General features: G+C 36.5%; 1 protein-coding gene across 5 annotated transcripts in view; it reads right to left on the bottom strand.

Annotated features, from left to right (window-relative positions):
• Positions 1–13867, bottom strand: part of LOC115833149 (poly(rC)-binding protein 3-like) — a 259877-nt gene that overhangs the window by 206555 nt on the left and 39455 nt on the right. The gene's annotated exons all lie outside the window — the stretch shown is intronic.

Below are 13867 nucleotides of genomic sequence, written 5' to 3'. Positions count from 1 at the left end.
ACTTCTCAATCATTTCTTTTATAGTAGGGCTTATTGAGTCTGGTTTAAGAAAAATTTATTTACCCTGAAGCCATGAAGAAGATATTCTTCCATATTTTCCTCTAGCAGCGTTACTATATTCCTTTAACATTCAGGTGCAATCCAACTGTGGCTGGTGTGAGACGGAGTCCAAGTTCATGTTTTCCATATGTATGCCCAGTTACTCTACTTCCTCCATTTATTGAAAAGACCTTTTTTTTTTTTTTTTTTTTTTTTTGAGACAGAGTCTTGTTCTGTTACCCAGGCTGGAGTGCAGTGATGCAATCTCGGCTCACTGCAACCTCCGCCTCCTGGGTTCAAGTGATTCTCCTGCCTCAGCCTCCTGAGTGGCTGGGATTACAGGTGTGTGCCACCATGTCAGGCTAATTTTTGTATTTTTAGTAGAGATGAGATTTCACCATGTTGATCAGGCTGGTCTCGAACTCCTGACCTCGTGACCCACCCGCCTTGGCCTCCCAAAGTGCTGGGATTACAGGCACGAGCCAACGTGCCTGGCTGGAAAAGACCATTCTTTTTGGGCTTAATTGTAGGTGGTGCCTTTGCTAAAAATCAAGTGGCCTTATGTACCAGGTTCTAGTCAGGAGACAATAATTACAGAAGTAATTTGAGTGGGGAAAATTTAATAAAAAGAATAACTAGTAAAAGGGATTAACTATCAAGATGGGTAAAGGGTAAAGGCCACTGTAAAGAATATAGGAATAACAAATGTAAAAGCCAGTAAAGGACAGTCCTAAGAAATGGAATAAATTCGGAAGAGGGTCTCTTTAACAAGTCTGAGATTCAGGCATTGTTACAGAGGGCATGGCTGTGACCCACTGGAGAAACTCACTGAGGTACTTGAGGCTGGAGCCAGTGCTGAGGTGCCTGTGAGACTCTCTGGGCAGTCATCTACTGGGGTGCTGGCTACTCTTGATAAGAAATTGCCCACTGGCTGCCATGCCATCAAACAAGAACAAAAGCCCTGAAACCTGGAAGAGAAGCCCCTTCCTCTACCAGTGTCCCAGCAGCACCCTCTGCTGACAAGCCCACCACTATGCCAACTGGTCAAGGAGGAATTTTCTTAGGGTCCAGCACCAATTTCAACAAACGGGGCCAAGACAGGTGGGATCAGGAGCTAAGAGGTAGTAACATGTTAAAAAAAAAAACAACAAAAAACACGTAACTGGCACAGCACACCATTTGGGTGGGTCTGTTTCTTGACTCTTCTGTTTCAATTTCTCCATCTTATGTCAAGGCTCTGTACTGATTACTATAGCTTGATAGTATATCCTCATAATGGCTGGTGGAGATCCTCCACTGGCATTCTGCATTAAGATTGCCTGTGCTATTCGAAGTCTTTTGCACATCTTTATATGTTTTAGAATAAACGTGCCGATTTACACCTAAAAAAAAAACCTGCTGAAATTTCGATTGTGGTGTTTTAGTTTCAAAGAGCAGTTCGGGAAAGAACTGATATTTTTATAATATTGAGTTTTTCAATTCAAATAATATGATTTATTCCTCCACTTAAGCATCCTTTAATTTTTCTCAATGATATTCTGTTGTCTTTACTATAGAGGCACTGGTTTTATTTCTAGAAATTCTTTTGATTCTACTGTTGCTGCTACATAGAAATATAATCGAGTGGTGTTTATTCACCTTCTATCCAGCAACCTTGCTAAATTTATTTACAAATTTCAGTGTAATGGCATGTAAAGTCTTCAACTATGATTGTGTATTTATTTATTCCTCTTTTCAGTTCTGTTTTTGCTTTGTGTATTTTAAGGAGACAATATTAGATGCATGCCTATTCAGGGTGTTACATCTTCCCACTGAATTAGCCCTTTTATAATTATGCAATGACCTTCTTTTTCTCTGGTAATATATTTTGCCTTAATGTCAATTTTGACTACAGTAATAAAGTTACTCCAGTTTGTTTTGGTTAATGTTCAAGTGGTATAGATTTTTCTCATCTACTTTCAACCTAACTACATCCTTACTTTTAAAATATGCTTCTTTTAGACAGAACATAGTTTTTATTCAGTCTGACAACCTTTAGAATTTTAACTGGAGTGTTTATTTGCATTCGCTTTGTATTTCTAAAATGTTTATCTTAATTCTACCATCTTGCTATTTGGTTGGTTGTTGTTTTTGTTGTTTTTTTGGTTCTGTGGTTCTTTGGTTACTTTATTTACCCTTTCCCATCTTTGTTTGGAATAATTAGATATTTTTTATTCCGTTGTTTTAATCTCAGCTTCTTTTTTATTTATTCTAGTGTTATCATTTTCATAGTTATCTAAGAGATTTCAATTACACTATAATTACAGACTGCTTTAAAAATCTCAGAAGAGTTTAACTCCCTTTATCCCCTCCTGCACTGACAGAGTCATACATTTTTACTTTTACATGTTATAGATTCAATATGACATTATTTCTGTTTTAAGTAGTCAGTATCTTAAAATATTTGTTCATATATTTACCCTTTCTTGTGTTCTTCATTTCTTCTATGCTTCCATTTGGGAATATTTCCTTTCAACCTAAAGAACTTGCTACAAGTATTCTTATAGCGCAGGTCGGTCGATGACAGACTGTCTCAATCTTTGTCTGAGAACATATTTATGTTGCCCTTCATTTTTGAAAAATATTTTCACTGAGTATAGAATTCTAGATTGACAGTTTTCTGTCAGCATTGAAATTCTTCATCTTTTTATCCATTTGTTCCTGTTTTCCTGTTTTTAAATGTATTAATCATATTTGTTCTCATCAAATTTATTGGGGAATGATTTACCTTAAAAATTATATTCAATCAAAGTATACAATTTGATGAGTTTTAACAGTTGTGTATGATCCTAAGACAGGGCATTTCCATCACCCCCAAAAGATTACTTGTGTTCCTTTGTAGGCTATTCCCTCCACTGCCTTTGGGTCCAATAAAAACACAGACATGCTTTTTGTCATTTTACATTAGTCTGTATTTTGCATTAATGGAATCATATACTATAAACTCTTTTTATGTCTGTCTTCTTTCAGTTAACATAATAATTTTGAGATTCACCCACGTTATTGTGGGTATCAGAACAATGTTGAAGAGAAGTGGTGAGAGTAGACATCCTTGCCTTGTTGGTAGTCTTAGGAGGTAAGTGTTCACTATTTCACCTTTGAGTATGAAGTTAGCTGTAGGTTTTTTATAGATGCCCTTTATCAGGTTGACAAAATTATTGTATGTTCCTAATTTACTGAGAATTTTTATCATTAGTGGGTGTTGAATTTTGTCAAATGTTTTTCTGCAACTATTGAAATAATTGTCTGTTTTTTTCTCCCTTATTGTTAATATGGTAAATTACATTGAATGATGACGATTACATTGAATGATGAGTAAACCAACCTCGCTTTCTTGCTATAAACCCCATTTGGTTGTGATGTTTTATCCATTTAAAATATTTCTGCATTTGATTTGATAATGTTTTAAGGATTTTAGTACCTATGAGGAATATTAGTCAGTAGGTTTTTCTTGTAATATCTTCATCTGGTTTTGGTATCCGGATATTCTTGGCCTTATGAGTTCAGAGGTGTTTTCCTCTCTTCCGTTTTCTGGAAGAGTTTGGGTAGAATCAGTATTAATTCTTCTAAAAATATCTGGTAGAATGCACCAGTGTAGCCTTCTGAGCTTAGAGTTTTTAACTAGAAATTGAATTTATATAGTAGATATGGGCCTATTCAGGTTATTTATTTCTTTTTGAATGAGCTTTAATTGCTTCGTTGTTTTGAATGAGCTTTAGTCTTTCAAGGAATTCGACCAATTATTCCCAGTTGTTTAATATGCTGGCTAAAGTTGTTTAGGATATTCTCTTATTATCCTTTTATTATCTGTAGGATCTGTAGATATAATTCCTGTTTCATTCTTGATATTCATGTTTTGTGCCTTTTTTTTTATCTTGATCATTCTAGCTATGAGCTCATAGAGTTTGTTGATCTTTTCAAAGAACCAGCTTTTAGCTCAATTTTTTGTCTGTTTTAAATTTTGTTGATTTCTACATTCTTATTTTTTTCCTTCAACTTACTTCAGATTATTTTGCTGTTCTTCTTCTAGTTTTCTGAGTTACAACCTAAGGTCACTGTTTAGAAACCTCTAGTTTGTCCCCGAACTTGAGAGTGGCCTTCCTGGATTCTTCATTGAGACCCTTCCAGGTCCTTATCTCCTCAGTCCTGAAAGTTCAGCCAGTTAAAGTTTCTGAGCTGATCTTTTTAGCTTCCTGCCACACACTGATGGATTCAAAATCTGGAAAAATGACTTGAGGGGAAGATGGACTGTGTACTTGTTGCAGGCCTGTTTCCTTCAGGGTGACTCTATTCCCTAGACACCTGGAGAACGTGGGAGAGTTGCCATTCTATCTCACTGGTCCATCTCCTGGCTTCTTGCACAGTTCCAGAACTTGCCAGATAATCTGGTGGACAGAACAAGCCTTGTGCTGGGGACTCCTTTAGTTTCCAGTCAATTACGGTAGTACCTTGAGACTGCAGAAACACTCTGCTGGTTTTTCTTTTCTCCCACAGAATCCCTCAGCTTGAACCACACCTGATTCTTTGGCAATGTTTGGAATTATTGGCCTATTTTTAGCTTATCTAGAAGGGTTGTTATAGCTCATACACTCTTCATTGCTTTGATCATTTTCGAAATACAGTTTTTGCAATTTACCATTTTTTATAAATCCGCTTGTTCCACTGGTAATGTTGGCCTGCTCCGACTCACTGTATTCTAATTGAAGGCAGAATTCTCCCTCTGTCTCTTTAATTTATATACAATCAAATTCATCTATTTTAGGTGTACAGATTAGTGAATTGTGATGCATACACCAACACACACACACACACATATATAGAGAGAGTGCTGTATAACTACCCCCACAAACAAGATATAGAACATCACCCCAAAAGGTTCTGGTACCCCTTTTCATTCAATATTCCCCACTCTCACCTTCCAGTCTGGGCAATTATTGATATTCTTATGTAAATAGAATCATATGATATGTACTGACTTCTTTTGCTATGTCTGGCTTACTTCTTTCATCATTTTTAAGATGAATCCATATTGTATGAATGTATTTTGTTCCTGTTTATTAGTTAGTATTGTACTATATGTTTGTTTACTTGCCTGTTGATAGATTTTTTAATTGTTCCTAGCTTTTAACTATTATAAGTAAAGCTACTGTGAACACTTTTGTACATGTCTTTGGATAAGAATATACTTTAATTTTTTTGTGGGTAATTATCTGGGAGTGGAATGGTTAGGTGGTATACGGTAAGTGCTACGGTATTTAGCTTTATAAGGATCTGTCAAACTGTTTTCCAAAGTGGCTGGTTGAGTGGTTTACTCTCCCCCTTGCCCTGTGTGACGGATCCAGCTTACCACTATTTGTATCACTACTTATTTTCATTCCATTTTAGCCATTCTATTAGATGTATACTGGTATCTCTTTATAACTTTAGTTTTTATTTTCCTAAAGACTAATGATAGATATTAATATCTCACTGTGCTTTTAGCTTTCATTTTCCTGAAGACTAATGATGATGAGCATCTTTTTCATATGCTTATTAGCCATTTGTATGTCTTCTGTGATGTATCTGTGGACATATTTTGGTATTTTTTATTGAGTTGTTGTTTCCTTATTATTGGGCTGCAAAAGGTCTTTGTATATTCTGAATGAGTCCTTTTTTCAGATATATGTAGGAAAAAAAATTTCATTCTGTTATTTGCCTTTTCATTTTGTAAATGGTGTCTTGCAAAGAACAGAATTTTAAAACTTTGGTGAAATGTAAATTAGTTTTTCTTTTGTTGGTGTATTGCTTTATTTTTATTTATTTATTTGTTGATGTATCTAAGAATCTAGTTAGCCTCAAGGTCAGAAAGATTTTCTCCTTTGTTTTCTTCTAAAAGTTTCACGGACTTACCTTTTATATTCAGGTTAATTTTGAATACAGTGTTAGGCAAGAATCAAGGTTCTTTTTTTTATATATGGATATTCAGTTCTTCTGACAGTTTGTTGGAAATATTTCCCTTTCTCCACTGAAATGCCTTGACATTTGTCAAAAATCAATTGATCATACAAGCTTGGGTCTATTTTTAGACTCTGTGTTCTGTTCCATCTACATGCCTGTCCCTATGCTATCATATGCTATCGATTACTGGATATTTGAAACCAGATAAGTCAAGTCCTCCAACTTTGTTCTTTTCCAAATAGTTGTGGCTGTTTTAGGTCTTTTGCATTTAAAAACAAAAATTTCGACTCAGCTTCTCAACTTCTTCCAAAAAAGCCTGCTAGAGTTTGATTGAGATAGCTTTCAGTCTGTAGATCAATTCAAATTGACATATTACCAACATTGAGTCTTCCAGTCAGTGTACATCATAATCTCTTCATGTATTAAGTCTTTCATTTCTCCTAGCACTGTTTTGAAATTTCCAGCATACAAGTCTTACACATATTTTGTTAACTTTATCCTGTTTCATATTCTAGGGTACTATTATAAATGGCAGTTTATAATTTTTTTCCAATGTTAGCTAGTATACAGAAATAGTTTGCTTTATATATTGAACTTGTATCCTCAATTCAGCTAAAGTTATTAGTTTTAATAACCTTTTCTCTATGATCTGGTCATCTGTGAATTCCTATCCAATATGTATGCCTTTTATTTATTTTTCCCACCTTATTGTCTAGGACTTCCAGTATAATGTTGAATAGAAGTAGTGAGAATGGATCTTCTTGCCTTGTTCTTTATCTTACGGGGAAACATTCAGTCATTCACCATGAAGTATAATGTTAATTGTGGGTTTTTCATAAATCCACTTGTTAGCTTGAAGAAGTTCCCTTTTTTTGTTTCCTAAAATTTTTTTATCATCAATGTGTGTTGAATTTTGTCAAGTGTTTTACCTGCATGTATTGAGGTGATCATATTTTTTTTGTTCTGTTAATATTCTGAGTTTACTAAATGTTAAACCAACCTTGCATTCCTAGGTTGAACCCCACTTGGTCCTGATGGCTTATCTACCTACCTATCTTCCTGAGTTTGATTTGCTGATACTTGTCATCTTTTATATCAGTGATTAAGGACTTTTATATCTATGATCCTGAGTTAAATTTTCTGGTGTTTTTTATCTTGGAATATTTTTGCCAAGTTTCATGACAGGATAAAGCTGGCCTCATTAAATAAATTCGGCAGTATTCCCTCATCCATTTTCTGAAAAAAAAATTGTGTAGGAATATTATTTTTTTCTCAAACTTTTGATAGAATTCATCTGGGCCTCAAGTTTTCTTAGTGGTAAAATTTTAAATTAAGGACTTGGATTTTTAAAGCTTTTCAGATTTTTGTGTCCTGAGTCAATTTTAGTAATTTGTTTTTGTTTTTATTTTTAAGGTACTGAATTTTTCTAAGTTATCAAGTTCAGTGATATAAAATATTGCATCATTAGCCTTTTCAGTGTTGTAAGATCTGTAATGATGTCTTCTTTTTCACTACTGATATTTTTAACCTGTATTTCTTCTCTTCTCCTGATCAGTTGAGCCAGAGGTTTATAATTTTATTGACTTTTTCAAGTACAATGATTATGCCTTCATATTCTTCTTTTTACTGTTTTTCATTTTATTCATCTTTATTATTAACTTTATTATTTTCTTCCTATTTATTTTGGATATACTTTACTGTTATTTTATTAGCTTCTTAAGGTAAAGGTTGAAGTAATTGATTTGGGATATTTTTCCTCTTCTGGTATCAGCACTCACATCTGTACACTTCTACGTAACCACTGCCTTAGCTGTATCTCACATATTTTTGAACTTTTTATATTTGGAAATAATTGTAGACTTACCAGAAGTTGCAAAAATCATAAGAATCTCATGTTCTTATCAATAACCTTATTATTGATTTCTAATTTAATTTTGTGGTAGTCAGAAAACATTTTATTATTTAACACTCTTTCAAGTTTTCTTGAAATTAGTTTGTATTCTTCAGTTGTTCGCTGGCATATTCTATAAGTTTCAGTAGAACAAATTGGTTGATGGTGTTGTTCAACTCTTCTATTCTCTTATTGATTTCATGTCTACTTTCTTTAGTACAGGGAAAAGAGTGCTGTCTTATTTCTACTTTTAATTCTGTTTCATGTATTTTAAAACTTGTTTTTGGGTACATACACAGTAGGATTGTTATATTTTTTGATAAACTGGTATTTTATCACTATGAAATGTCTTTGGCCAGGCACGGTAGCTCATGCCTGTAATCCCAGCACTTTGGGAGGCCGAGGCAGGCAAATCATGAGGTCAGGAGATCAAGACCATCCTGGCTAACACTGTGAAACCCCGTCTCTACTAAAAATACAAAAAAATTAGCCAGGTGTGGTGGCAGGTGCCTGTAGTCCCAGCTGCTTGGGAGGCTGAGGCAGGAGAATGGCATGAACCCGGGGGAGGCAGAGCTTGCAGTGAGCGGAGATCATGCCACTGCACTCCAGCCTGGGCAACATAGTGAGACTCCATCTCAAAAAAAAAAAAAAAAAAAGAAATGTCTTTATCTCCTATTACTCTTTGCATGGTATATCTTTTTCATCCTTTTTCTTCTAACCTAGTTGTATCTTTATATTTAATGTGAGTTTTATTCATACTGTTGGGTCTTGTTTTTTATCCTGTCTTTGCCTTGTAATTGGAATGTTTTGACCATTTACTTTTATTATAATTTTGATACTGTTGGGTTTAAATTTACTAACTTACTACTTGTTTTTTGTTTGTTTCATCTGTTCTTTGTTCCTCTTTTTTATTAGTTCTTTATCTTTTAGCATTCCATTTTTCCAGCCCTGACAACATCACTGTATTATCCATATCTATCATAGTGGATTTTTCTTTTTCTTGATGGATAGATGCTCAACTATATAATTTTAATTCCTCCTTAAGAACTTTCTCTAACATCTCTTATTACCTGAATTTGCTGGTGACAAATTCAGCTTTTGTTTTTCTGGAAAAGTCTTTATTTCTCCTTAATTTTAAATAATATTTACTTTGGAAATAGAATTATAGGTTGACAGTCTTTCTTTTAGCACTTTCAAGTTGTGGGTCCACTGTTTTTTTGTTTTTGTTTTTGTTTTTTTTTTGGCTAATTTCTGATGCGAAATCCATGCCTATTCATTCTTACATTTCTGCCTCTGTGCTTAAGGTTCTCCTCCTACACTTTGGGGCCTCAATACAGTTTTCTTTGTGTTTATCTTTCTTGAGTTTTATTAAGCATCTTCAAATTGTGAGTTTATTGCTTTTATCACATTTGAAATATTTTCTGGCATTGCCTGCCATTGTTTCTTCAAATATTTTTTTTCTTCACACCTTCCTCTTCTCCTCTTCTGGGACTTCTAGGTTATGCCACACTGCCTGATACTGTTCCACAGGTCACTGAAGCTCTTTTATCCTCCTTGTGTTTTAGTTTGGGTCTTTTCTATTTCTATGTTATACAGCTCTTTTTCTTCTGCACATCTAATCAGCTGTTAATTTTATTTATTATATTTTTCATTTCTGGTATTTCACTGTCAAAGTTCCATCTGATTCTTTTTTATATATCTTCTATTTATCTTATACTATGTTCATGTTGCCCTTTAAGTGCTTCTACATATTTATAATACTTGTTTTAAGATCCTTGTTTGGACAGTTCATCATCTCTACCTTTCAGGGTCTGTTCCTATTGACTGCTTTTCCTCTTGTTTTTGGCCATATTTTCTTGCTTCTTTGTAGGTCCAATAGCTTTAGATGATAGTAGACACTGAAAGTTACATTAAGTGTCTGGATTTTGTCATTATTTTTTAAAAGAATAGTAGACTTTCTTCTTTCGTGCAGATAATTTACTTGTGGATCAGCTTTTTAAAGCTTTGTTGGGTTGGATGTACAGTATCTTTTACTCTAGAGCTAATTTAGCCCTACTCTTGAGGTATACCTTTCCGTTACCTCTACTGATTGCCTTGGTGGTTCAGCAGGGATGCTCCATTCTGGCTGGCCAAAACTCTAATTGTCTCCCAAACCTCTGTTGAGCAATGTAAGTTGTTCATCTTAGGCCAGGCACAGTGGTTCATGTCTGTAATCCCAGCACTTTGGGAGGCCAAGGCGGGCGAATCACTTGAGGTCAGGAGTTTGAGACCAGCCTGGCCAATATGGCAAAACCCTGTCTCTACTAAAAACACAAAAATTAGCCAAGGTGCTGGCAGGTGCCCGTAATCCCAGCTACTCAGGAGGCTGAGGCAGGAGAATCGCTTGAACCCAGGAGGCAGAGGTTGCAGTGAGCCAAGATCGTGCTACTGCACTCCAGCCTGGGTGACAGAGAAAGACTTCGTCTCAAACAAAAAAAAAAAGTTCATCTTATAGGCTTTTTGTTTTGTTTTGTTTTTGTTTCTTGTCTTGCCTCATGGAGTCTCATGTGTTGGTTATTGGTTAGTGTTTGGCAACAGACTGAAGGAATCCCCAGTGCAGATTTTTGGGGTTGATTTTACTTCTCTTCAGAGTCTTTCCAATGTATCTCCTCTTCACAATCTCCAACTAACTAAGCCTGCCTGAGCTTTTATGTTTCACCAACTCGGTTATGCTGTAAGGCTCTGCTTATGTTCCCCCTCATTGCTGTGCAGTTTGAAAAGTACTTTTACTAAGAAAGTTGGGAATTACAGGGTTTATCTTTATCGGTCTTGTGCAGCCTGTTGTCCAGTGTCTGAAGTAAGTTGTTTTATATATTTTTCCAGTTTTCTGGTTGTTCACAACAGAAGGATAAGTCCTATCCTGGTTACTCCATCATGGGCAGAGGCAAACGTCTCCTTCCTTTCTGTATTTCTTATTTTTATTTTCTTTAGTGGTGGTAAAATACACATAAAATTCACCATCTTAACCATTTTCAAGTGTACAGTTAAGTGGCATTAAATACATTCACACTGTTGTGCAACTATCACCATCTATCTCCACAACTGTTTTCATCTTGCAAAACTGAAACTCTGTATCCATTAAACAATAATTCCCCATTTTTCCCTTCCCCACCACCTTTAAAACCCACTCCCCATGTTACTTTCTGTCTCTGAATTTGACTACTCTTGGTATCTCACTTAAGTGGAATCATATATTATTTGTCCTTTTATGACTGGCTTATTTCACCTCTCTTTGTTTTTAAAGAAAGTGTAACATTTGGTCTTTGCATCTAATGTTAGGATGATGGTTTGTAATACTCAAAATGTTCAAGCCAACAAGCTGATATGGTGGACAGTCACAGGGATATACATTGATGGTTTTCTGTGGCAGAGTGGCAGGGGGCAGTGTGTGGGGAAGATAGACTTCTGTGTGTTTTATTCCATAGCTTAACATTCATCAAACCTCACGTAAACCACTATAAACACTAAGAATGGAAAATTAAACTGTAGCATTGCCCATTCATATTTCTCTGGTTTAACAGACATTTTACGAGCACTGTGTTAGTCTGTTTTGCATTGCTATAAAGGAATACCTGAGACTGGGCAATTTATGAAGAAAAGAGGTGTTTTGGCTCATGGCTCTGCAGGCTGTATAGGCATGGCACCAGCATCTGCTTGGCTTCTGCTGAGGCCTCAGGAAGCTTTTACTCATAGTGGAGGGTGAAAGAGGAACAGGCATGTCACATAAACAGAAAGAGAGCAAGGAGCAAGGAAGTTCCATGCTCTTCTTTAAACAGTTATCATGTGAATTAACAGAGTACGAACTCTCTCATTATTGCAGAGAGGACACCAAGCCATTGATGAGGGATCTTCCCCCATGATCCAAACACCTCCCATTAGGCCCCACCTCCAACACTGATTTTACTGCTTGATATAGTGTGGATATTTGTCCTTTCCAAATCTCTATCTCTCTTATGAGTTAAACTCAGGTCCTTCCTTACCAATGGCACCATCAGAACTGCATAAATTTCATACTTAATACCCTCTTACTTTAACATATACTTCCACAGGACCTTATTATTTTTTGGTTTGTTTGTTTTTGTTTTTAGAGACAGGTCTCACTGTCACCCAGGCTAGAGTGAAGTGGTGTGATCACAGCTCATGGCTGCCTTGAATTTCTGAGCTTCAGTGATCCTTCCGCCTCAACCTCCAGAGTAGCTGGTACTACAGGCATGTGCCACCACGCCTGGCAATTTTTTTTTTTTTTTTTGTAGAGATGGGTTCTATGTTGACCAGGCTGGTCTCAAGCAATCGTTCTGTCATGGCCCATGGCCTCCCAAAGCACTGAGATTACAGGTATGAGCCACCATGCCCAGCAACACTTTTTTTTTTTTTTTTTTTTGAGATGGAGTCTCGCTGTCGCCCAGGCTGGAGTGCAGTGGCGCGATCTCGGCTCACTGCAAGCTCTGCCTCCCAGGTTCATGCCATTCTCCTGCCTCAGCCTCCCGAGTAGCTGTAACTACAGGCACCCGCTACCACGCCCGGATCATTTTTTGTATTTTTAGTAGAGATGGGGTTTCACCGTGTTAGCCAGGATGGTCTCGATCTCCTGACCTCGTGATCTGCCCACCTCAGTCTCCCGAAGTGCTGGGATTACAGGCACAGCAACACCTTATTTTTAAAACACTCACGTGTATTGATTCCTGTGATAAACTTCTTCAAGGCATAGTGTTACATCCCTGGAAAACTCTATCCTGACTTCCCATCCTGTAGAGAATCTGCCATTCCGTTGCAGTATTATACATATTTGTCTATGATCTCCTGTTACAATCCAATGTACTTGTTATTTTTATATCTCTCCCTATAACCCTAGAAGTCTCTTTCACCTTAGATCTCCTTACTTTGCTGTGTCTAACCCAAAGTAAGTCCTCGGTAAAGATTAATTTAAGGAAGGAAAGGCATCATCATTATCCTCAATTATAGGTGAACTTAGTGACTCACCTAAATCTACATTTATCATCTGCAATTCCTTCCTATTCTTTCTTTAACCCACTGCAATCTGGATTTTGCCCTATTACTCCACCAAAAACAGCTTTGTGGGGATCACCAAAGGCCTCTTTGACTTTGCTAAATCCAGTGGTCAAGTCTCAATCCTATCTTATTTGACCTATCAGCAGGATCTGAATCCAGGTCATTGTTCCCTCCTTCTTGAAATACTTTTTTTACTTGGCTTCTAGGATATACCTCTATCCTGTCTTTTCTCCTAGCTCTCTGATTGATGACATGCAGTATTTTTGTTTTGTTTTGTTTTGTTTTGTTTCGGATTCCTTCCCCTATCCCAGGCCTCACTGGAAAACCCAGGGTTAGGTTCTTGGTACTCTTCTCTAGCTCACTTCCTTAGTGATTTCACCTGGTTTCATGACTCTAAATAGCTCCTATGGGCTGATGAATCTCCAGTTTATCTTTTCAGCCTGGACTCCATCCTCTAAACTCCAGGCTGCTATCCATATGCCTACCTAACACCTTGATTTGGCTGTATAATTGGCATGTTTCACTGAGTGAACTCCCATTCACAATTGCTTCAAAGAGAATAAAATACCTAGGAATCCAACTTACAAGGGATGTGAAGGACCTCTTCAAGGAGAACTACAAACCACTGCTCAATGAAATAAAAGAGGATACAAACAAATGGAAGAACATTCCATGCTCATGCGTTGGAAGAATCAATATCGTGAAAATGGCCATGCTGCCCAAGGTAATTTATAGATTCAATGCCATCCCCATCAAGCTACCAATGACTTTCTTCACAGAATTGGAAAAAACTACTTTAAAGTTCATATGGAACCAAAAAAGAGCCCGCATCGCCAAGTCAATCCTAAGCCAAAAGAACAAAGCTGGAGGCATCACGCTACCTGACTTTAAACTATACTACAAGGCTACAGT

The sequence above is a fragment of the Nomascus leucogenys genome, chromosome 25 (assembly GCF_006542625.1).
Source record: "Nomascus leucogenys isolate Asia chromosome 25, Asia_NLE_v1, whole genome shotgun sequence".
NCBI classification, from domain to species: Eukaryota; Metazoa; Chordata; class Mammalia; order Primates; family Hylobatidae; genus Nomascus; species Nomascus leucogenys.
The sequence above is the reverse complement of the archived record's forward strand: the minus strand, read 5'-3'. Positions and strand labels throughout refer to the sequence as shown.